We start from the raw sequence: 25,644 nt of genomic DNA, 5'->3' as shown, positions 1-25,644 counted from the left end.
TATTTTATTTGTCTCAGTTCACTGGTATTGAGGAATATAGTGCCTTCAGTTGAGAGGTACTGGAGGGATTAGTAGAATGGGTTTTTAGGCTAGGCTCCTTGAGTTTGAATCCCATTTCTGCCACTCATCTGTATAACTGTGGGTCAATTATACAACCCCTCTGTGCCTCAAAGCCCTCATCTATAAAATGGGAATAATTATAGTACCTACTTCATGGGTTTGTCATGAAGATTAAATGAGAATTCATGTAAAAATGGTGTCTGACCCATGGTAGCAGTTCAAGCAATGTCAGTTTTTGTTATTAGCTTTTACAAAAATAGGAGAAATACTACCTTATATCAGAGCTTTGTCAAGACAAATTTGTTTTTATCTGATAGGGCTAGAGTAACTGACTTAGAATGGGCATTTGTAGGGTATAGGTATGTTAATAATGATCAAGAGAGATATAGCTCTTGCCTTCATGGAGTTTTTTTTTTTTTTTTTTTTAGATTTTATTTATTTATTTATTTGACAGAGAGAGATTACAGTAGGAGAGAGGAAGGGAAGAGATCACAGAGAGAGAGGAAGGGAAGCAGGCCCCCGCTGAGCAGAGAGCCCGATGTGGGACTCGATCCCAGGACCCTGAGATCATGACCCGAGCTGAAGGCAGCGGCTTAACCCACTGAGCCACCCAGGCGCCCCCTTCATGGAGCTTTTAGTCTGATGGGGAGTGCAGGTAGGAAGAGACAGGTATTAATCACACACAGATTAAGGATAATTATGATTAATGCTGTGAAGTTAAGTGCAGAGCGTTTTATAAGAGTCAGTTATCCTAGTCCTGATCCCCCAGCCCACCCCAGTTGCTGCCAGCTGTGGTTATATCCTCCCTTGATTTCCCAAAAGCACAGCTAATGGTTGGTTCCAGGTCCTAGGAAGGTAGATTGATTTAGGCCACTTCCTCTTTTCTGGAACACATGTAGCACAGTGTTATTGAGATCTAAGAAGACAAGAAGAGTGCATTAGGGCCTCGTTAGACTAAAGAAGTATTCCTAGAGGTCATTTGAAGGAGTAAAGAGGCAGAATTAGAGTGAAGATGATGCATAGAAGGAACAAGAAAGATGGTGGTTTCCTTTGACTTAAGGAGTGAGAATGGGTAGAATAGAAATAGAAGAGTAATTAGCAAATTGGGTGAATCTAGAGCTGACCAGAGCAGCTGTAAGGTGTTGACTTGTTGGAAATAATAGGAATGGAGAGCACACAGCGGAGCACCTGTGGTGCTCTGCAGAGGTAGATGAGGTTGATTCAAAGAGAGCAAGGCCAAGTTGCCCAGCATCCTTCCTACCTTGGATGGGCAAGGGATGGCTAAAAAAACAAACATATGATTAAATAAATTTGTTGAATTATTTTCTTTGTTTTTCACCCCATTTGTATTTTTAAAAGATTTTATTTATTTATTAGAGAGGGAGAGAATGAGAGAGAGCATGAGTGGAAGACAGGTCAGAGGGAGAAGCAGACCCTCTGCCAAGTCCAGTATGGGACTCGGTGTCGGGGCTCCAGGATCACGACCTGAACTGAAGGCAGTGGCTTAACCAAATGAGCCACCCAGGCGCCCCCACCCCATTTGTATATAAGCCCATCAAGCATAGCCTTGGTATTATCAGATGTACTCTTGCTTTGGACAGGAAGCCTGAGAAGATGAGAGTAGTTTGGAGGTGAAGGTGTAGTTGTCAAGTTGTAGAAGGATAGCTTAGGACTTCGGCATTCTTATTTATGCCTTGGTGCCTTTGCTTCTAGACAAAAACCTGCCTCCTTGAGACTCAACACAGCAAAGTTGTGTTTTTTCCCAGGAGGCCTATGTTTGTGATTTTGTAATTCCTAGGTCACTGGAGCTAGTTAGGCATGTAAGATTTTGCTGAAATTCTTACAGTGTTTCTACAGTCCGTATAGGCAGGCTACATTAACACAGCTTGTTGTTTTTCTGGTTTACAGTTAATATCTAAAGCAGAAGAGATTAAGGACCACATGGGAGTTTTAAGCCCGGGAGTGACATGGTGTTATTTAGCCAAAAATCACTCTGGCTGCTATTTGGAGAATGGAATGTAATGGGGGGCAATATGTGTTGGCATGGCCAGTTAGGAGACATATACTGGGTCATAACAGTAAAGATGGAGAGAGGTAGGGATACATTTTGAAAGTAGAGCTGATGGGACTTGAAGATGGATTTGAGGAGTAGGATGAGTAAAAGAGGGGGGAAACAAGGATTAAACTCTGGTTTAAGCAAAATAGGTGAGTATGATGTCATTAATTAAAATGAGGAATATTAGGGACAAGCATGTTTGGGTGCAAAAATTGTGAGTTCTGCTTGGCCATGTTAAGTTTTAATGGGATGTTGAGAATGTATGGAGGCGTAGATGGCTCATTACTCATAAAATCTACTAAACATTTAAGAAAGAAAGAATCCTGAGTCTACACAGATGATTTCAGAAAATGCAAGAGGAAGAAATCTTTTTTTCCTTTTTTTAATAAGAATTGTTATAATTTAATCTCTTAATAACTTTCCTATATAACAGTACAAGAACTCTTTTTCAACTTATCCTATAAAGGCAGCATTGCCTTAATATCAAAACTAGGAAAAGACAGTATAAGAGAAGAAAGCTACAGACCAGTACTCCTCACAAACATAGTTGAAAAAGTTCTCAACAAAATATTAGCAGATAGAATCCAACAACGTATTATATGAAAAGGGTAACACAACATGAGCAAATTGGTTTTATCACAGGAATGCAAAGTTGGTTTACTATTTGAAAAGCAACTTGATGAAATTCACTGTATTAACAGATTAATAAACACCATTTTCAGTCAATGTCATCATTTTAATAGATGCAGAAAATACAATTGTCAAAAGTCCACAACCATTCATAATAAAAACTCACAGCAAACTAGGAATAAAAGTTTATTTCCTCTGGCTGGCAAAAGAACACTTAGGAGATACTTAAAACTAACACCATTCTTAGTAAGGTAAAAGACTAAATGCTTTCCCTCCAATATTGGGAAGGAGGTAAGGTAAGAATGTCCCTTCTCATCCCTTTTATTCAACACTGTACTGGCTATTTATAGCCAGTACAGTAAAGAATAGAAAAAGAGCATTCAGATTGAAAAGGAAGAAGTAAAACTCTCTTTATTCTCAGATGATATGATTTTCTACCTATAAAATCCTAAGGAATTGACAAAAAGCTGCTAGAACTAGTAATGAGATTACCAAGGTTGAAGGACAGAAATTTGATATTAAAAAAATCAATTTTACTTCTACATATTAGCAATGGGAAATTAGAAATTAAAAAATTTATTGAAGTATCTGTTTAATAGGATCAAAATTATGATATACTTAATTTTGACCAATTACAAGACATGTACACTAAAACTATGAACATCATTGGGAAAAATTATGTAAAACTTCAGTAAATGGTGAGAAATACCATGCTCTTGAATTAAAAGACTCAATATTGTTAAGATGCCATTTCTATTCAGATTGATCTATAGATTAAGCACAATCCCAAAGAAAATCATAGCAGGCTTCTTTATAGAAATTGACAAGCTGGTTGTAAGATTTATATAGTTGTGCAAAGGGCCTAGGATAGCCAAAACAAAGAAGAACAAAATGGAAGGCCGCATATTGCCTGATTTCAAGAATTACTATAAAGCTTTGGGAATCAAGACTGTGTGGTAATGTCAAGATAGACATATAGATCAATAGAGTGGAATAGAGAGTCTTGAAATAGATCTATACCTATATGATTAATTGATTTTCTACAAAGGTGTCAAGGTAATTAAGTGTGGAAAGGATCTCTTTTCAACAAATATGTTATTATAATTGTGTAGTCATATGAAAAACAGTGAACTTGGACCCTTACCTTGTACCATTTTCAGAAATTAACTTGAAATGGATTATAGATGTAAATGTTTGTGTAAAAAGCACGAACTTTCTGTAAGAGGGGAAATTTTTAGTGATCTTAGATTTGACAAATATTTCTTAAATATGAAACATTAAAAAAAATCAATAAATTTGAGTTAATCAAAATTGCAAACTTTTGCTCTTCAGTAAACACTGTTACAAAAAGGCAAACCACAGACTAGGAGAGAGTATTTATAAAACATTTATCTGACCAAAGACTTTTATCTAGACTGTAAAGAACTCTTTTAAGTCGGTGACAGACAACTATTTAAAAGTGTATTAAAGATTTGAAGAGACACTTTACTAAATAAGATATAGGGATAGCAAATAAGCATAGGAAAGATGCTTGACATAATCAGTCATTAAGAAAATGCAAGTTAAGGGGTGCCTGGGTGGCTCAGTCATTAAGCATCTGCGTTGGGCTCAGGTCATGATATCAGGGTCCTAGGATTGAGCCCCACATCGGACTCTCTGCTCAGTGGGGAGCCTGCTTCCCCCCACACCCCTCCCCCGCCACCTGCCTTTCTGCCTACTTGTGACCTCTCTCTCTCTGTCAAATAAATAAGTAAAATCTTAAAAAAAAAAAAGAAAATACAAATAATACAAATTAAAAGCACAAGGTAGAACTATAAAACTGCTAGAATGGCGAACATTAAAATGATTGACCAAAACCAGTCTTGAGAAGGATATGGAACAACTGGAACCCTCATACACAGCTGGTGGGACTAAAAATTGATATAGTCACTTTGGAACACAGTTTTGCATTTTCTTAAAAAGTTAAGCACATACCTTACCATGATCCAGCCATTCTATTCCTGGATATTTACCTTAGGGAAATGAAGGCATTTGTCCGCATAAAGGTTTGTACATGCATTTATAGCTGCTTTTTTTTTGAATAGCCCCAAACTGGAAATAGCCCAAATGTCCATCAGCATGAAAACCAATTTTGCTATACCTATTCAACGAATACAACTCAGCAGTTAAAAAAGAAAAATCAATGGACTGCTGATACATGCAACAACATGGATGAATCTCAGAATAAATTATGATGGATGAAAGAAGCTAAGCAAAAAAGAATACACTCTGTATAAGTCCATTTATATAAAACTCTAGAAAATGCAGACTAATTTGTATGGACAAAAGACAGATAGATCATTGGTTGCCTGGGGCAGGAGCAGGAGAGATGGATTACCACGGGGCCCCAAGGCAGCTTTGAGGGTGATGGACATGTTCATGATCTTGATGGATAGTTTCATAATTGTGTATGTAAGTCATGACTAATCAGTTTGTGCACTTAAATGTATGCAGTTTACTGTATGTCAGTAAAGTCATACAAATGACTGAAAATGAAGAAACAAGCAAAACAAGATGTTTGGACAAATGAACCTAGCTCCAAGGAAAGATTGAAGCTAGAGATGTAAATTTGGGAGTCTTCAGTATGTGTGTGGTGTTAAAGTCATGCTAGTGGATGAGATCACCTAGAGAATGTAGCTGAAGGCAAAAAGGCTGAGTATTGAGTTCTTGGGTAGGCCAGCATTTAGAGGTCAATCGAGGAGACTGTGGAGAGACCCGTGCTCCTGCTTCAGGGATTATGAACCATGATGGTTAAATTTCATCTGTGTCTAATGCAGACATCAATGAAATTGAAGATAGGAAAGAAAATGCTGGTTCTAGGGTGCCTGGGTGGCTCAGTGGGTTCAGCCATTGCCTTCAGCTCAGGTCATGATCTCAGGGTCCTGGGATCGAGGCCCACATGGGGCTCTCTGCTCAGCAGGGAGCCTGCTTCCCCCACCCCCCGCCTACTTGTGATCTCTCTCTGTCAAATAAATAAATAAAATCTTTAAAAAAAAATAAAGTTTAAAAAAGAAAATGCTGGTTCTATGATAAAGTCAATAAATTGATAAGCCTCTGGTACAACTAACAAAATGTAAAAAGGCACAAGTCACCAATATCAGGAGTGAAATAGCAGATATCACATATTGCAAACATTCAATAGACAACTTTTGTGAAACAAAACAAAAATTTCCCAGCTGTGCCTGGTTTAGAGCAAAGGCTGATGCATTCTGAGGGTGTAGAGGGGCAGAGGTACAGTGAAATGGGTGTCAACAACCTCAGGCTTTCAGAATCCATGGGATCTGCTCAGGTCTACAAAGATGTATTTTGATCTAGTGGATCCTTAGCCCGATGTTATCTTTATTGATAACATCCTCTTGGGTGGGGATTGCTGTGGATACAGAGTGAGGCTTAGACTGGCAAGGAGGACCCTTTGAGTTGCTGGTAGTAGATGAGGGGAAGTGAAGCCCTCTTTAGCTTTCAGAAAGCAAGGGCTCCTTGCTTATTCCTTTTCTGTGGAGCTCCTAAGGGTCTTCACTGTGACTGCCTGATAATTGCTTTTCATATGAGCAAGCCCATTAGGTATATCCCTTAGGCCTCATTAGTTAAGCGTATTTCACAGCTTCCCATTCTGAAGCGGGGAGACCTGTGACAGTTGTTGGTGACAGGGTCAAACTAGAGAGAAGAGAATATTCAGACTGTTCTCAAGCATCCCTGACATGTAGGATATAAACATCTCAAAGCATACTGGCCAATTGTATTACAGGTTTGTTAATACAAAAGCATATTGTTATCAGAGGAATTTGTAGTCAATGGTGTGAGCGAATGTGAATTAATTGGATTATTCATCTTTGCTTCTTTATGCTTGTTGTGCTGCTCACCCCTCTTGGGTATGTAAACTACAGGGCCTTTGGGGTTTTAGAAAAAAACAACAATTCTTTTAGCTGTAGTAGTAAATAGTCAATTTCTTTCACAGCATGTTTTTTTGGCAAAATAGATAGCTGTGAAAGAATCAAGCTGTGAGGCAATCATAAACAATAATTCGCTCTTATATAACAATTTTAATTTCAGAATTCTTCCATGTTTATAGCATACGTGTGTAGTTTTTATTACAGACATCTCAAGAAGGATAGTTGAGGGGCAAAAGATAGTTTCTTCACTTTGCCAGTTGGGACATTAAGTGACTTGTTTGAGAGCTTGGAGCTTTTGGCAGGACAAGGGAGTAGAACCCAGATCTCATGACTTTTAGCTTATGGCTCTTGTAGGGTTTATTTTTCCCTTGTCTCTTTGTGTGTGTGTGTGTGTGTGTGTGTGTGTGTACGTGTGCGTTTTTCTAGGGAAAGGGTCTGTTGTTTTCCTCAGGTTTTCAAAGTCTGGGAGACATGTCCTCCAAAGGATTAGGCTGTTTCATGAATCCTGGGGTTTCTGCCTAGAACTGTGTACCTACTGGCTTCTCATCCTCCTGCCAGCCTGACCCATGTTTAAAGCTGGAGGTACTGTCTGGGAAAGGTCCCAGGTTTGCTGTTAAGGAGCTTGTCCGCTGGCTGGGATGGGAATGGAAACAATTGTAGTATGGTTTGCAAAATAGCAAGAGAAATACATGTTGTCATGGGAGCACCACACTCTATGAGAACTGGGGATGATTTTCTAGAGGAAGTTATATTTGCAGAGAGGTTTGAAGGATGGTTTGGTTTTGTTTAAGGATGAGAATGCCTTGGGTTGAGAACAATTTGGCAAGAGAGGACTGTGGACATTTCCACTTTCAGGGAGGAATATGTGGGGTAAGGCTCTCTCTGCCATGTCATTGGCTGAGGGCTGCGGCCCCTCTCCTGGCTCCCTGGATACTGGTAAAGAAAGCAGTTCCGAAGCTCCTGCCCTCCAGGGAGACCAACAGCCTTGGCCCCTTTTGCAGAAGCCCACAGATACTGCTCTTCTCTGTAAATACCCCTCCATTTGCAATTGATCTGATCTTCGCCCTGCCTCTTGTACTCGCTTTCTTTTTCCTTTTCTTTCCTTTGTCCCATCAAGGTCACTCATACTCATTAAACAACCTTGTCCTTCATCTTTTATTAACTATAATAAGCTTATCCTGTTATTTTCCTTCTTTTAATACTCCAGGATAGTACATCACAAGTAAGCATATATAGACCCTGTGGATGCTGGATGATTGCTAACTTTTCAGTGCTTACTGTATACCAGGAACTGTATTTAGTGCCCCACACCATTCAGTCTGCTGTTGTCTCTATCCCAGTTTTGTAAATGAGAAACTCGAGTCTTAGCTTACACATTTTACTTGTTTAGGTAATATATACGTAGGGAATGGCTGAGTTGGGATTCAGATTCGTTTCTTCTTATTTCATGATCTCATTGCTATTTGTTATTTTAGAGATCTAAAGAAGAGAGTTATTAAATCTATAGCTAGATATTGTCAAGTATCATAAAAATCAACATAGATCCAGGAAATTATAATACATGCCTTAGCATTAGGTAGTATCTTGAGTTGCCATCATGGGTAAAAAGGATGATTTTATCAATTGAAATGACCAAAGGTCTAGTATTAATTCTTAGAAAACAGACAACTTAGGAAAAATTAACTAGAGTTCTAGTGGGTTTTTTTTGTTTTGTTTTTATTTTTTTAAAGATTTTATTTATTTATTGTGGAGAACAGAGAATGAACCATCAGTGAGGGGAGGGAGAAGGAGAAGCAGACTCTCTGCTCAGCAGGGAGCCTGATGCGGGGCTTGATCCCAGACCCTGGGATCATGACTTGAGCTGAAGGCAGGTGCTTAACCAAGTGAGCCACCCAGGTGCCCCAGAATTCTAGTGGTTTTATCTTTTTCTTTTTTTTTTTTTAAAGATTTTATTTATTTATTTGACAGAGAGAAATCACAAGTAGATGGAGAGGCAGGCAGAAAGAGAGAGGGAAGCAGGCTCCCTGCTGAGCAGAGAGCCCGATGCGGGACTCGATCCCAGGACCCTGAGATCATGACCTGAGCCGAAGGCAGCGGCTTAACCCACTGAGCCACCCAGGCGCCCTAGTGGTTTTATCTTAAGACTAGACAAGTATGATAGCTTCTCAGGGCATTATGAAGGCAGGTGTTGGGAATGTGTTGTAACCTTACCAGATATCTTCTTGAGGTAGTGCATCAGATACTGAGAGAGCTGACCCAAGTATAAAGTTAAATCAAGAGCTACAGCTTGCTGAACAAGTGGTTACAGATCCAGCTATTATCCTGCGCCAGCAGTAGATCACAGATTCCTGGGAGCATGTGGCTCAGATATTCAGAAGGCAAGTGGGCAGTTGTCATGTAAGAGGTGGGTCCTTCTGGCGCTTTGGGACAGAGGCCTGAATTCAGAGATAGGGACTCTCTTATTGTGAACAGACTGGTAGAGGCAGCCACTGGGCTGGGAGTCGGGGATTGCCGAGCTAGGAGAATTGGCTAGAGTGGTACTGAGAGCAAGAACCAAAGCAGAAGACCAAGCAGGAGCCAGAATTCTGGGCCTCTTTTTGGTTGTACCAAGGGAGATCTGGGAGCCCAGAGTTAAGTTCTGGTATCTTGGAGCTAGGAGGTGGGTTAAAAGCTAAGGTCTCCTATAGGAGGAGCCAAAGCTGTTTAAATACTGCCTACCTTGCTTGACTGGGAACTAGGGTGAGCAGCTTAGTTGATGCAGCCATAGTGAGTAACCCAGAGAAAATCAGAGTAAAGGAGAAAGACAAGAGCATATTAAAATGAGACTCAATTATACCATTCCATAGTGTGAAACGGAATCTGACTAGCTGAAGAGTCAGTGGTGGGCTTCAACTGAAATTCCTACTTGTTGTGTAAGGACCTATTTAGCAAGCGGCTTTCATTAAAGTTAAACTGTCCCGGCTCCCCTTCCCCCAAGGGATTTACTTGGAAACCAGCCTCAGGTAACATAGCTCAAATACAGGGGTGGGTCAGGCCAGGTGGAGACATCCGATTGGTGGGGGTATGCATACTGTCTCCCTGGTTATCAAGGAGTATGGACCACGCCCTTTGGGAGCCTTTTGGGCGCCAATCCCAACCAAGGTGATAGGCTGGGTCAAATGTCTATTAGGGTAAATTGTAACTCAGTTGGTCACCTAGCATCACTGTGGAGTTTCCTGTGTGTGTTACAATCTCATTGGCCACCTGTGCCTGGCCAGGCCCGACTGCATGGCCTTTGCCCTCAAAAACTAGTCTGTGAAACAGAGAAGGGTCGCTCCTCTCTTGTAAGAGGTGCATTGCCGAACATTGGGTTAGATTCTTGATGCTTGGCGTGAAATAAAGCTTTGCTTGACCTTCGCTTTGTATCAGTCTCGCTCCTTTAGTCACGGACCCATTATTGGGGCATAACAGTTGAAAATTTGCTTCAGGGGTGCCTGGGTGGCTCAGATGTTAAACGTCTGCCTTTGGCACAGGTCATGATCCTGGGGTCCTGAGATCAAGACCTGCATCAGGCTCCCTGCTTGGCAGGAAGCCTGCTTCTCCCTCTCCCACTCGCCCTGCTTGTGTTCCCTCTCTCACTGTGTCTCTCTCTGTCAAATAAATAGATAAAATGTTCAAAAGGAAAAAAAAAAGGAAATTAGCTTTTATATATTTTTTTGTCTGAATACTTAAAATTATGGTAAGAAAGGCTGAAGTTGATTTGATATATTGATACCCACTGGGAACCTTAATGCTGTTCATTTATCCTCCAGATATCTATTGAGTACTTCCAGCAGACTGAGAAGATACAGTCGGAATAAACCAATTAAGCAGTTTGTTAGCAAAGTCTAATTTCCTCTTGGGATAGGATTATTTCACTTAATTTACAACAGAGCAAAGTCTATACGTGAATTAAGGAGGGTGGAGAAGCGGGGATAATTATTCTATATTTTCTAAAATGTCTATGACACAGTCACTAAGAAAACTTATTTTTATGCAAACTTATACTTCAGCAGAAGAATAGTAGAAGTATGGATGGGTATTTTAGAAGAGATTGGCACAGAAAGAAATAATGAGTTTGAAAGAACAAAGGAAGTGTTGATAGGAGTTACTACTCTTGTTCTAAATGAAACAAACAAAAAAAATCAAAGTGCACATTTAATCCCCAATTTTCAGGGGCTGTTCCAGACTTTCTTATGGTCACATGAAATTGGTCTCATACAGTAAATTGTTTCCTTTGACAACTAGCTTTTCCTTCAAGTGATTGTTTTAAAGTTTTGTCTTCCAAGTTCTTCTTTAAATATGCACCCATCATACTAGATTATATTTAATCCAATCTCTTATATAACCACTATCATTTTGGATTGTTCTCAATTCCAGTGGAATTAGGATTTCTTAGAACTGTTTGGTTTCTTGGCCCGTATGGCAGGCCTGAAAAAGACTTGGAAGGTACTTAATGATGGAAGGCAAGGTCTTTGAAGCCTCCACCCACAGGAGTATGGTAGGTAAGGTATATCTACTACCATGATCAGATTTTCCCCAAATTGTTATATACACAAGCCTATTTTTAACAATCCTCTTTTCTTCTTCATTATTGCCAGCTCTGGGATCAAATATTTCAGGTTCTTGCCTGCTCTAAACATGCCTTCAGATCTCCATAATTCAAATTGAAATGTCTGAAATAAGGAATGTATCATTTAAGGATAGAGTAGCTTATTTGTGCTGGGAAACTCCCAATTAATATTTCAGGATTATTTGCTAGAAAACTAATTCAGTCCTTTGTAACTCCATGGAGATGGTTTCGTGAAATTCACCTTCATTGTACAGAATGAATTAATGTAGATAAAGGACTTAACAGCAATGCTGGCACATTTTAATTGCTTAAGAAATGTCACATACTATTATTATTCTTCCCTTAGTTTAGCTAAGAGCACATAGTAACTCAAATTTACTATTCCCAGCTCTTGGAATTTACCACTGATAACATTTATTCATAGTAAGTATAAAATGTTGATGTAAAATGTTGATGTGTCACTATGCATTCCTTTGAAGTGTCTAAATTGCTGCAAAGTTATATGGTAGATAAGGTAATACTGTGGAGCAACAATTTTTTTTTTCTTATGCTCTTTGCCCATCAAGATCACCTAGGGCCTTGCTTTTTATTATCTTCACCCCAGAGCCCAGGCTGAATGGAATAGCTGCTATCAGGAACGTTCCCCTTTTCTGTGGCAGAAGAAAACTGGGCCCTGGACATTTAAAATGTCTTTGCCTGGAAATGACTCCATCAGTTCTACTTACAATCTTGGCTAGAATGATTCACCTGGTCCTCCCCAACCTCAAGAAGGCCAAGAAATGTCATCCTTCCAAGTGTCTGCAAGTAGGGATTGCAGGATATAGCTGGTGAATTGCCCTAATGATGATCCCTGCATTAATTAGATTGCTCTTAACATTGCGTTCTTAATAGCCTTGATGAGTATATGCCATTGGTCATTGGGGACATCAGGCAACAGTTTCTGTATCACTTACTGCAAATTCATCCCCACTAATGAAAAAAGAATTCAGAAATAGCTGGAAGATCTAGGTGGTCTTTAAGATCACGTTTAGTTATGTAATTCTGGCTTGAAAGTAAAATATGCGATGCAAAGTAAATTTGTTCATCCTTGAATTAAGTTAATGGTACAGTTTTTGTTTGTGAAAGGCAAGGAAGTTAGGTTTTAAGGGAATGTACTGACATTTGGTAATATTTATAAAATTACCATTGCTAGTAGTATTGTGAAGTTATTGCTTACTACTGCTGTTGTTAAATCTTTCAGCTTTTAGAAATTGCAAAAGGTATATCTTATCCCATGTTTTATAGAAACTAGAAATGATTTATGGCATGTATATATATATATATAACTAGATTATAAATTTAGGCAACTAGGGAGAGGGACATGGTAGATTTGGAGAAGTACAGAGATTTTAGTGTTTTGGAGCTTAAAATGTAAAGTAGAATTTATTGTGGCAGGAGACTAGGCCAGGCTGGTAGATGATGGTCGGGAGGATAGGGATCTCATGTCCTGAAGTGTTTTCGTGCTGGTGAAGGAATTCAGCTGTTGTCATCCGGGCACTAGGGAGCTTGAAGGAGGTTAAGAATGGGTGGTGAGTCAATGGAATACTATGCAGCCATCAAAAGAAATGAAATCTTGCCATTTGCAACGACGTGGATGGAACTAGAGGGTATTATGCTTAGCGAAATAAGTCAATCAGAGAAACACAACTATCATCTGATCTCCCTGATATGAGGAAGTGGAGATGCAACATGGGGGGTTAAGGGGGTAGGAGAAGAATAAATGAAACAAGATGGGATTGGGAGGAAGACAAACCATAAGTGACTTTTAATCTCACAAAACAAACTGAGGGTTGCTGGGGGGAGGGGGGTTGGGAGAAGGGGGGTGGGGTTATAGACCTTGGGGAGGGTATGTGCTATGGTGAGTTCTGTGAAGTGTGTAAACCTGGTGATTCACAGACCTGTACCCCTGGGGATAAAAATTTATGTTTATAAAAAAAGAAAAAGAATGGGTGGTGAGTGATTCAAGAATAAAAGACCCAGGGGTACCTGGGTGGCTCAGTTGGTTGAGCATCTTAGCTACTGATCTCAGGGGTCATGAGTTCAAACTCTCCCTTGGATCTGGAACCTACTTAGAAAAAGGAAAAGACCCAGAGATGACAGTTACAATTGTTTTTGATGTGAGAGAATCATGACCTAACTATATATTATCTTAGGTTGGGTTTCCCAGAGATGGGGCCTCTGGTAGAGTTTCTTGCTCACATGAATGTGTCTTTGTGAAAGATTGTTAAAATACCTAAGTAACTTAAAAATTTAATTAATAGAATCACAACATGGATCCAGAGTTAGCATTTGAGAACGTGTTACTGAGAATGAACTAGACCGATGCTGGATGCAGGTGCGTCTGGGTGGTAATAGGGTGAAGTGGGAGCACAGCACACAGAACCGAGCGTGCAAACAGAGAGCTGCTCTGTGGAAGACCAGAATCAGGTGTTAGCAGCACAGTCCACTGGGGACAGTTGGCCAGGAGCAGGGAGATGTCCCGATGGTGATTTTTTTTGGTAGCGTATCCTAGAGTAGGAGTCGGCAAACTTCTATAAAAGCCAGATAGTAAATGTTTTAGGCTTTGCTGACCGTGTTTCTGTTGCAACTTCTCAACTCTGCCTCCATAGTGTAAAAACAGCTATGTATTGGTGAAACTTCATTTACAAAGATGGCTAGGTCTGGCTCATGAGCAATTGTTGGCGGACCCATGTTCTAGAGGTGCGGTTAGACGTTGTGAAGGCCGTCGCTGCCCCTGCCCTGGCAGAGCACTGTGGGCACCTCGGCTCGGGCCCCTTGCTCTCAGCCTAGCAGCACGACAACTGTGTCTTCCTATTTTGACTCCAGGGCAGCAATTCAAGCTTTTAGTTCTTGAGGCTTTCGTTTTGAGTCAGAAATTCTGAAGAGTCTTTACCTTTGTGGGTTCTTGGAAGTTATTTGACTGGATTCTGTGGTTTTGTTTTTTGTTTTTTGTTTTTTTTTTAAGCGTTATCCTCTTTAATGATCTGTGTGAATGCTGTTTGCTAGTAAGAGTTTATATGTGTTTGGCATAGTTAAGAGTGCCTTTTTGATTAAGTTAGAAATCAATGTTGCAGATTAAGGTCTAAGTAATATTCTTGGAAGCAGGGGAAGTTGAATGCAGAGCACTCTGGTCACCTTAATTGCTGCCGTGGCTTTCTCTCCTTACAGCTGCGTACTTGATTTCTCATCCAGTATTCCCGGGCTCTGCCCCTATGCTTTAGGCCTTCCATTTACTCGAGCAGGGGGTAGCATGGAGTTGGCGTTTGCAGTGATCAGAGAGAAGTGGTTCTTCACTCAGTCCTTTTTAGTGTCAAACTAGGCCCATTTGTTATTGGAAAAATTGTCCGTGTATGGGATGTGGTAGAGGAGGGCAGTAGTAGGTCAGATAAAGGTCAGTGCTTGAGGCAGGTGACAAAGATCAGTTCAAAGGGAGGAGTGTAAGGCTCTAAGCGGGAAGTGAGCTGATGGTCAAGAACCAAGGAGATTTCTAATGGGTTAGAAACACAGAACGAATGATTGAGGTAAATGGTTTTGAATATGGTCTCATATTCACTCATGCTACGCCCCGTGAAGGCACTGTTGGGCTCCTTCACTCATGCTACGCCCCGTGAAGGTGCTGTTGAGTGCTTGCTACGAACCTTGGGAACATGGTATGAAATAAGATAGGCAGGATCTGGTTCTAAACCACAGAGCGTAGAAAGAGACTTGAGTGGCTATTTTGTCAGTTCTCCCAGAGGTGGTACTTCCAGAGTGCCATTCTAGATGCTGAGTAGGAAAGCTTACTCATTATGTACAGTGGGTGCCTTAGTGTGGAAGGGCTGGATTTTCTTTAGGAGAAAAGCGTTCTGAGACAGCCAGCCTTGCAGAGCAGTGTGGAGTGATGAGTGGTCGAGTCCTTGAGTGCCATGCAAGTGCACAGTATGGACACCCTGCCTGCCTCCCAAGGGTCACAGAATGCTTTCTGGAAATACATTTCTGGAGGAAATGAAGTCTGAATGTAAAGTGAGTTTGAACCAGAAGGCTTGATGGAGAGAGAGGAGAGCCTGGCCTGCTCTCAATCCGAGAGGTTGTTTATTAGAGTGGGAATGGAGGCTATGAGGGGAAGGCACGTGGCTGGAGTAAGTCTTTGTCAACCTTGCCAGAGGCTCCTGCTCATTTGATGCTGGCTGAGACCAGTTGTAGAGTTGAAGACCCAGATCTTTCTGGATGAAGCTAGGACGAAGCTGGGAACTGTTGGAATCATTGGTGCTCGGTCATTTCTTTTTCTGGAACCATTGGCGGAGTGAGGTCTCATTGTTTATAATGCCCTGTGGTGGAGTATCTCCAGTCTGTAAGCACCATAGTCTCAGATCTTCTGGGATAAGATCTAGGTGGTTTTTGACAGTGAGGAGCTTAAGGCTTGCAGGCTGGTTTTTTTTTTTTCCTGCCTTTCAGGACATTCTTGGTGTTACATGTGGTATTCCTTCTGGATCCTTGCAACTTGAAGTGTGTTCTAGGTACCAGCAGCCCTGCAGAATCTCAGGCTGTTCCCTGAGACCTGCTGAATAACAGTCTGCTTCTTGTTTCAGCTCCTTTTAAAATTCAAGTATGGGGCGCCTGGATGGCTCAGTGGGTTAAGGCCTCTGCCTTCGGCTTAGGTCATGATCTTAGGGTCCTGGGATCAAGCCCCGCATCAGGCTCTCTGCTCGGTAGGGAGCTTGCTTCCCCCCTCCCTCTGCCTGCCTCTCTGCCTGCTTGTGATCTGTCTCTGTCAAAGAAATAAATAAAATCTTAAAAAAAAAATTTCAAGTATAATTAACACAAGTGCTGTGTTAGTTTCAGGTGTATAATATAATGATTCAGAAATTCCATACATTTCTCAGTTCTCATCCAGATACTGTACTCTTAATCCTCTTCCTCTGTTTCACACATCCTCTTACCCACCTTCCCTCTGGCAACCACCAGTGCGAAGAACCTGTCTCTTCACGAAATCCCCAAATCATTTGCATGAATGTTAAATTTTGAGAACCACCGATGGTGGCTAATTAACTCTTCTTTCTTTTAAAATAAAAACTACTTTGGCACTCTAGAGAGAGCATCTGTATATGGCATTACTCTGTTGTAGCTAGTCCTGGGGGAGAGTCGTGAGTGCAGTGTAGCAACTCATTGGGTCTTTAGAGATTTGAAGTAATGATTTCCTTATTTTAATATATATATATATATATATATATATATATATATATATATATTTTTTTTTTTTTTTTTTTTTTTTAAGAAGAAAGGAGGGCTTCTTTTTTTTTTTTTTTAAGATTTTATTTATTTATTTGACAGAGAGAGAGATCACAGGTAGGCAGAGAGGCAGGCAGAGAGAGGGGGGTGGGGAAGCAGGCTCCCCACTGAGCAGAGAGCCGGATGGATGCGGGGCTTGATCCCAGGACCCTGAGATCATGACCTGAGCCACCCAGGTGCCCCATGGTTTCCTTATTTTAGCAGAATCAGACTCTGGTTACCTTCCCCCACCAACACACACACACACACACACACACACACACTCGCCACTCTTCCCTTCTCTATTTAGTTAGAGCAAAATGAAGGACTGAGGGGTTATTCTTATAGGTATAGTTGGAAAAAACTTTCTAATTAGTTTATTGAAAAAAGACAGATTTCAATCCATATCATTAGTTGTTTATTTTATGTTAAGGTCAAATAATCATGTCATTTCCATTAGTCTCCAGTTTCATTAGTGCTTTTATGCATGTTTCTGTTTAATGCATGTTTGTTGTGGGGTACGCTTCCTATTTCTTTTTTCCTAAACCACTGTTTGAGGCCTGCATTTAGTAGTTCCCAACATGTTAAAGTCTTTTTGAAAAGTAAACCTATAGGATTTTGAAAAATTATTTCAGTGTTCAGAATTTTGTATCTTGAAACAGTCCACAATACAAGCTTCCAATAATATGAGCATTATTTTTTTTCCTTTTCCCCTGTGCTGTTGTTGTGTCATATGTTGTTGGATCAGATGAGATTGTATTTTATTTATTTATTTTTAAAGTGTTTTATTAATTTATTAGAGAGAGAGTACGAGAGTGCAGAAACAGGCGGAGGGGCAGAGGGAGAAGCAGACTCTGGGATCATGACCTGAGTGGAAGGCAGATGCTTAAGCAACTGAGCCACCCAGGTGCCCCATATCAGATGAGATTTTAAAGAAAAAGAACATAGCTGGAAGGTTAAAGAGCTACATGAAGCAAATATAAATAAAAGCAGTCTGAAACTGTTTCAGTGTCTATAAATGAAGTTTATTAAAAGGATATATTGTTTTTTAATAAGTAGGGTACCCACATTTTAAAAATGATTTATTATTTATCATTTAATTGGAATTATCTTTTCATTCTGACATTTACTTTGGTAAGAGGTTAGATTATGCCACAAATGATTAAATTAACAATTTTATTGAGACAAAATTCACATTTTAATCATTTTATTTTTAAAATCATTTTAAAGAGTGCAATCCAGTGATTTTAATATATTCATAATGTTATATAACCATCCCCACTATTTAATTCCAGAACATTTTCATCATCCTCTAAAGAAACCTTGTCCTCATTAAACATTTGCTCCCTATTCCCCTTCCCTCTCAGACTCTGGCAACCACTAGTCTTTCTGTCTCTGTAGATTATTCTGGACAGTTCATGTAAATGGAATCATATAATATTTCCTCTTTTGTGTTTGAGTTCTAAACATGTTTTCAAGATTCACCCATATTATAACATTTATCAAGTCTTCATCCTTTTTTTCTTTTTTTAACTAAATAATATAGCACTGTACAAATGTACCACATTTTATCTTCTCATCAGTTGATGGACATTTGGGTTGCTTACACATTTTGGCTATTATGAATAATGCTGCCATGAGAGACACCTGGGTGGCTCAGTTAAGCGTTTACCTTCAACTCAGGTCATGATCCCAGGGTCCTGGGATCGAGGCTCACATAGACTCCTTGCTTGGCAGGGAGCCTATTTCTCCCTCTCCCACTCCCACTCCCCTTGCTTGTGTTCCCTTTCTTGCTGTCTTTCTCTCTCTGTCAAATAAATAAATAAACTCTTAAAAAAAGATGTTGTATGTGGGAAGACTGTGCTTTCAGGGATCATTTCTGTATTTGTATTTGTATTTGTATTTGTATTTGTTATTAGAGAAGTTTCTATGAACATGTAGTGTATCTGAAACCATGAGGATTAGGTGCAGTTTTGGGATAGCATATTACTGAATTCAGTGTGGGAAGTACATTCTTTTCATTACCAAACACAAGTACTCTTCTCTTAGCCATTTTGTGTCATTGTTCCCTGCTTTTCAAAGTGCCTCTATACAATGAGTATACAATACTCATATTGTGTGTATGTGGTTTAGTATTGTGAGCTTTTATTTACTATAAACATTGTCCTATTTTATTACCAAGATTTTTAGGCACAAGTTAATGCACTGAGAAAGTGTCTAAATAAATTGTCACTTTTAAGTACTGCATAGTATTTCATTGAGTGAATGTTTTTTATTTTTAATAACTTCTCTATGTTCTAAGACATTTAGTTGTTTATTTTTTTGTTATCTAAATAATATTGTCAAGAACACCTTTAAATACATAACTTTTATTTTTTAGGATTGTTTCCTTAAGTTAAATTCTCTGAGTGCAATTTACTGGGTCAAAAGATGAGATAACTTTTCAAATTGTATCTGTGTATTGCCAGGTCATACCCGTCGTCTAGTTAAATAATTGAAACCACACTCAAAAAGGCATTGCATTTGTTTAAATTTTGCTTTTTGTTTTCCATCCATCCTTTGACCTTGTTGATTCTTTGAACATTGGTTTAATCATCTTCAATATTAGCTTTTTCTCCTATGTGTTCTTTCTGTGTTTGGCACATTGAGTTGGACCGAATTTCAGTTTTCTGGTGGATACTGAGGCATAAGGTTGAGTCTGTACTTCGAAGTCAGGAAGTCTGTATTTCTCTGAATACAGATCTCTGTTTTGCGTGCACTTGTCTTTTGTGCTTCTGTTCCTCTTCCTCTTTCTTTACAGTTAGATTTTTTGGATCCACTGCCTCTTTCTTGACAGTGGTCTAGATTCTCTGCAGTTTGGCTTCCAACCCACCATTCTGCTAAAGTTGTTCTTTCCATGATTTCCTGATTTCCTATCCATTTTCATTGGTCACTTTCTTAGTTTTCGTTTTCCTTGAGCTTCTAAAGTGATTTAAGACCATTGATTTCCATCCTCTTTGTAATAATGCCCCATTTGATCTGTGGCCCAATTCTGGTTCTCTCCTTGGTTTGTTTTTTCTTAGTTGATTTCTCTCTTTCCTCCACCTTGTTGTAGACCTTTCCCAGTCTTTTGCCCTGAGCCATTTTTTCTTTATACACTTTTCACAGAGTCTTTTATGTACATTCAGAGTTTAAACTGACACTTCTGTTTGGGTGATTTCCACCATCTGTTCATTTACCCAACATTTTTTCATTGGCCACTTCGTGCCTGGCAGTGGGCTGGATCCCAGGGGAGCAAAATGAACACAATTTGCCCAAGATCAGATTTATAAACAGAGCAGCCATGGTGCTATCTGATATATTCCTTACAGGGATTTGAAGACAGATGCCAGAACTCAGAGGAGGGGCAGAGACAGCTCTGCCTAAGGGAACTGGTTAACATTTCTTAAAATAGATGACATTTGAATTTCAGTTTAAAAGAAGAGTTTGCCAAATGAAAATTCAGAGGAGGGGAGAATATTTTAGGCAAAGGGACTATAAGCATGTATTCCTTCCAAGTTTCAGCTGGGGAGGGCAAGAGTTTTGTTTTATTTATGTTTATCTTCATGGAATTTGAGAAGGAACATGGTCTTTTCAAGTCAGATTAGGGTCTACATTCTAGACCCTTTACTTAATGGCCCTGAGGCTCAGAGGCCTCATGTATAAATGAAAGTAAGTTTTTTGGTAAGGATTAAGGAGCTACAATCACCCAAAATAGTGTCTGGCAAATAGGTACTTTTAAAATGTGAGTTCTTCTTTCAGTTTCTTGTCCTTGCATCTAGCAGCTGTAACTGACATGCAGCAGTTGGGGATAAATACTTGTTGAACAATTTCATCATTTCCGGACAACGTAAGAAGAATGATCTTGTGATTACAGAATTTTATGACTGAAGAACATGGGTGAATTTACTAAATTTAGTGGTCTTTCAAAGCAAAAATTTGTTTTCTTCAGAACTATAGTTGGAAGAGAAAATACAGCATGGGATCAAGACAGGTTTGCTGATGTTTGTATATGAGAGCTGGATATAATTCCCCGCCCCCAAAATCAAAGATGGACTGTGTTGGTTATAAATGTCTTCTCTAATGTTTCTTCATTAATATTTATAGTTGGTTTTTATTTGTTTCCACCTTAATTTCCTTTGGTGTAGAGAGTTAAGTAAGTATGTTTGCAGATTTTGATTGTTCCCGAATAGTCTCTTTTTTCCTAGAGGCCACAGATGCCATCCTCACCTACTTTTCAGTTAATACTAGCTTAGACTAGAATCTTTTAGCTCTTTGTTCCCATTTGTATTTCTTCATGTAACATAAAGGCCTTTGTGTGACCTACCCTTTGCTCTCTCAGGCCACCTTCAGTGTACCCTTAGCTCAGGTACCGCAGAGGGGAGGTCTTTGAATAAGCACCATATGGCTGGCTGCACGTCTGCATTTTCTTCTCACACACATGGTTTCCTTTGCTTGCGGTTCTCTGCTTGTGTCTCTTTTTCTCTCCCCTGTACAGGTTGAGGCCTTTCCTTTGTATCTCCAGAATTGTTACTCAAGGTTTCTGTTTTACTTAATTGAAAAACCTTCACATGTTTCTCACCTGTAATATAGAGTCATTTCTTACTGTCTCTGTTCACATTCCAGTGGTATTTGATATTTTCTTCTGGGAATTATTTGTGTTGCTTCTTATGAATGATTCCCACTATTTGATGTTAAAAATGGCAACTAGCATTTATTGAGACCTTTTGTGTGAGAGGCACACTTCTAGGGCCTTTGTAAATACTGCATATTGCTGGTGTAGATTACTTTGCAAGATGGACTGAACTGTGGTATTTCCTTTTCATTGTTCATGTACTCATTTCTAAACAGGCTGGAGCATTTTGATTTCATTCATGAGGGGGCAGTGTCTGGCAACAGCGGAAAAGTCAATCCCTAAATTGTAAAATTCTTGAATTTGGGTTTTTGTTCATACTTCCATCTTTCAAGTTCTCTTAAGGCTGTATGGAATTTAGGAAATATATTCATGTCAGTTTTATTATTATTATTTAAAAAGTAGTTTAAAATGTATATTTATTTTTTACAGAAAATTAAAGTAAGAAGGTATTGATATGTCAATTTTCTCTTAATTCATTGATTTGATGATTTATTTAACAAATATTATTTTGGACATCTGTGGCACACCAGATAAAGGACTAATATGTCACCAAATATAGCAAACAGTGTGGTGCCCTCATGGAACATACAGGAAGTTTATATTCTCTTTTAGACCTGAATGGATCCAGGAAGTCTTATTTTCAAAACCTGTTTTTTTTTTCTTTGTTTAGAACTATAAGGAATATCTTAACATTTGGAAACTACTTTAACAAATGCAAAAGCCAGAGTGCTTTAAATTTTTCTAATTTGAAAGGAAAATTCCATTCATTCAGCAGAAAACAAGTCATCTCCTTAGCTAAGTTTTTTTGGAGAAAGATACCTGCAGTGTAATTTTTGTCTTAGAATTAATAAATTAAATGACTTCCATTAGCCCATTCATTTTAGAGTCATTTGACACTTTCTTGAGGTCTAAAATTGATTAAAAGAGTAAATCACTGTTCATTTTATTTTCCTTTCTTCAATTTTGCCTTGAAGCTTTCCACTGATAGCTGTTATTTCTTAGAAGCAGCACTGGGGAAGGGATTCCTGTTCTTTGGGCTGTGTCATCCTGAATCTCAAACATGGGTTGAGACACAGAACGTACACATGTGCTTATATGCATCACAGGGAAGATTTTTTTAGGGATTTGGAGGGTATCTGCAAATAGAGGGCCTGGGATCAGAAGACAAAAAAACAAACAAACAAAAAAAACCCAGAAAGATAAAATTCATATAAACATGCACATAGTACATATATGGGAACTGCCCAAGTACATCTTATAAGTTACATGAACTCAACTAATTACTGAATTATAATTCACTTATTGTATTGTATACATTTTGTACCCCACAGTAAAAATGCTTGGCTGATGGTGTGTACTTAAAAAAGGCAGAAAATCCATCCTCAAATCGCATCAGTTTCTGATTCTATCAGCATGATCTGTTCCCATTCTAGCTGTGCATCTTGTTCGGAAGGAGGGAATATCTTTCAGAGCTCTTACAATTTTGCATTGACATCCAAAATTTAGTAAAAGAGCATCATGTATGAGAAATTATCAAAAACCAAGAGTAAAAAACAATAGAAACACACCCATGGGTAATTTAGATTTTGGTGTTATAGGAAATTAATTTTAAAATAACTGAGTCAATATGCCCAAGATAATAGATGAAAAGATAGAGAATTTCACCAGAGAACTGTTACTTATAGAAAGAGAATGGATAGAAATTCTAAAACTGAAAAAACAATAGAAACTGATTTATTCAGGGTATGTGTTTAGATAAAATTAGATACCACAGAAGAAGGGATTAGTAGACTGGAAAATAGTGCAGTAAAGCATACCTGGACTAAGGTATGGAGAAAATAAAAGGATTAAATAGATATTAAATGCAAAGAAAACACCTTATATTTATGTAATTTGAGCTAAGGATTAAAGAGGGAATGAAATTCAAACAGTATTTTAAGAAATTACAGCTAAGAATTTCCCCAAATATATAAAAGACATCAGACCACAGATTTGAGAAACTCAAGAAAGCCCAAACAGGATTAATAGAAAGTAGATCATATGTTGGCATACTAGAGTAAAACTTAATGAAACCCAAAGAGAAAACTCTTGACAAGAGGCAGGAGAGAAAGATCTCTTCAAAGGAACAGCAGCTGACTTTTCAAATGAATCTGATGGAAGCCAAAGGGTGATAGAATGGTGTCTTGTAAAGTACAGAAAGAAGGGATGGGATGCCTGGGTGATATTAAATGATAGATATTAAATGCAAAGAAAACACCTTATATTTATGTAATTTGATAATTTTGTAATTTAATAGGGTAAGCATCTGACTGTTGATCTCAGCTAAGGTCTTGATCTCAGGGTCATTAGTTCAAGCTCTGTGTTGGGTTCCATGCTGGGTGTGGTGCCTACTTAAAAAAAAAAAAAAAAAAAAAGAGAAAAGTGCAGAAAGAAGATAACTGCTGAGGCACCTGGGTGGCTCAGTTGGGTAAGGATCTGCTTTCGGTTCAGGTCATAATCCCAGGGCCCTGGGACTGAGCCTGGAGTCAGGTTCCCTGCTCAGCAGGAAGTCTACTTCTCCTTCTCCCTTTGTCTGCTCCCTCCTGCTCATGCCCATGCTCTTTCTCTCTATCTCTCTCAAATAAATAAATAAAGTCTAAAAAAAAGAAAAAGATAATTGCTAACCTAGGTATCTATACAAAGTGAAAGTATATTTCAAAAGTAAAGGCCAAATTTGATATAATGAACACATTTCTTGATATATACAACAAAATGGTCAGAAGAAGAAATAGATGAATGGAATAATTTAATATCTAAACAAGGAAAATTCCAGGATCAAATGGCTTTACGGGTGAATGCTTTCAAATATTTATGACAGTAAAATAGCCTCAATTTTACAAAACTCTTTGAAGAGTTGAAAAATGTCTTAAGAGGCCATTTTATTTTATTTTATTTTTTGAGAGAGAGAGAGAGAAAGAGACAGAGAGAGAGTGAGAGTGAGTGAGCACGAGCTGAGGGTAGGAGCAAAGGGAAAAGTAGAAGCATACTGCCCACTGAGCAGGTAGCCTGGCTCAGGACTCAATCCCAGGATCCTGGAATCATGACCTGAACTGAAGGTAGATGCTTAACCAGCTGAGTCACCCAGGCGCCCCTATAATGAACCAATTTAATAGAATAAAGGAAAGAATCATACAATTATCTCAGTTTTTGCAGAAAAGTATTTGGTAAAATTCAATACCCATTTTTTAAAAAGATTTTTATTTTATTTATTTGACAGACAGAGATCACCAGTAGGCAGAAAGGCAGGCAGAGAGAGAGGAAGAGAAGTAGACTCCTCGCTGAGCAGAGAGCCTGATGTAGGGCTCGATCCCAGGACCCTGGGATCATGACCTGAGCCAAAGGCAGAGGCTTTAACCTACTGAGCCACCCAGGCGCCCCTCAATACCTATTTTTGATAAAAATTCTTAGCAGACTAGTAGGAGAGGAAATCTTAATCTGATAAAGGCTTTTTACAAATAAAACTCTGCAAAACATCATATTTAATATTGAAACAGTAAAAGCTTTCCTTCTGATAGTGGGAATGAAACAAAGATGCTGTTACCACTTTTATTCTACATTGTACCAGGGGATGTATGATAAAGCATGGGGGAAAATGTGTAAGGACTGGAGAAGGAAGTCAGTGGTTGTTATGTTCAGATACTTGATTGTATACATGGAAAACCCTAAAGGATGAATGTTGCTACATACAAAGTCAATCTCCAGAAATTATTTTTATTCTTATATATCAGCAACAAACCAATAATAATGATAAGAAATGGCACCCTTTACATTAGCATAGAAAAACATGTACCTTAGGATAAGTATTGTGGATGATGTTCAAGACCTCAACGTTAAAAACTACATAGTGTTGTTGATAGAAGTTAAAGATGCCCTAACTAAATGTTTATGGCCCATAAGACTCAGTATGGCAAAAATGTTAATTCTTTCAAAATTGACCTATAGATTCAACACAGTCCCAGCAAGCATTTTCATGTGTGTGGCAACTGGTTCTAAGTATAGATGTCTTACACTACCCAGCTAAATTGCAAAGGACTGCCAATGCTGAGAATTGGAGAGGGCTGGAGGAACTGGAACTCCCATACTCTGCCAGTGGGTATGTTGGTCAGTATAACTAAAGCTGCAGATAACCTTATGACCCAGAAGTTCCATTCCTAGGTATATGCTCAACAGAAATGGGTACACTTGTGCACCAAAAAACGGCATTCAAGAATCTTCAAAGCAACATGGTATAAAATAGCCCCAGCTAGAAACCACTTGAGTCTTCATCAGCAGTAGCGTGGTTGAATACATTGTGGTATATGTGTACAGTAGGCTTTAGAGCTGTAGGAAGGGATGAGTGCAGTTATGTGTAAGAATTACGGATGAATCTCATAAACGTTGAGCCAAAGAAGCCCATCAC

General features: G+C 39.0%; 1 protein-coding gene across 3 annotated transcripts in view; it reads left to right on the top strand.

Moving 5' to 3' along the window:
- Positions 1–25,644, top strand: part of DIS3L2 (DIS3 like 3'-5' exoribonuclease 2) — a 359,703-nt gene that overhangs the window by 81,040 nt on the left and 253,019 nt on the right. The window lies entirely within an intron of this gene.

The sequence above is a fragment of the Mustela nivalis genome (assembly GCF_964662115.1).
Source record: "Mustela nivalis genome assembly, chromosome: 11".
NCBI classification, from domain to species: domain Eukaryota; kingdom Metazoa; phylum Chordata; class Mammalia; order Carnivora; family Mustelidae; genus Mustela; species Mustela nivalis.
The sequence above is the reverse complement of the archived record's forward strand: the minus strand, read 5'-3'. Positions and strand labels throughout refer to the sequence as shown.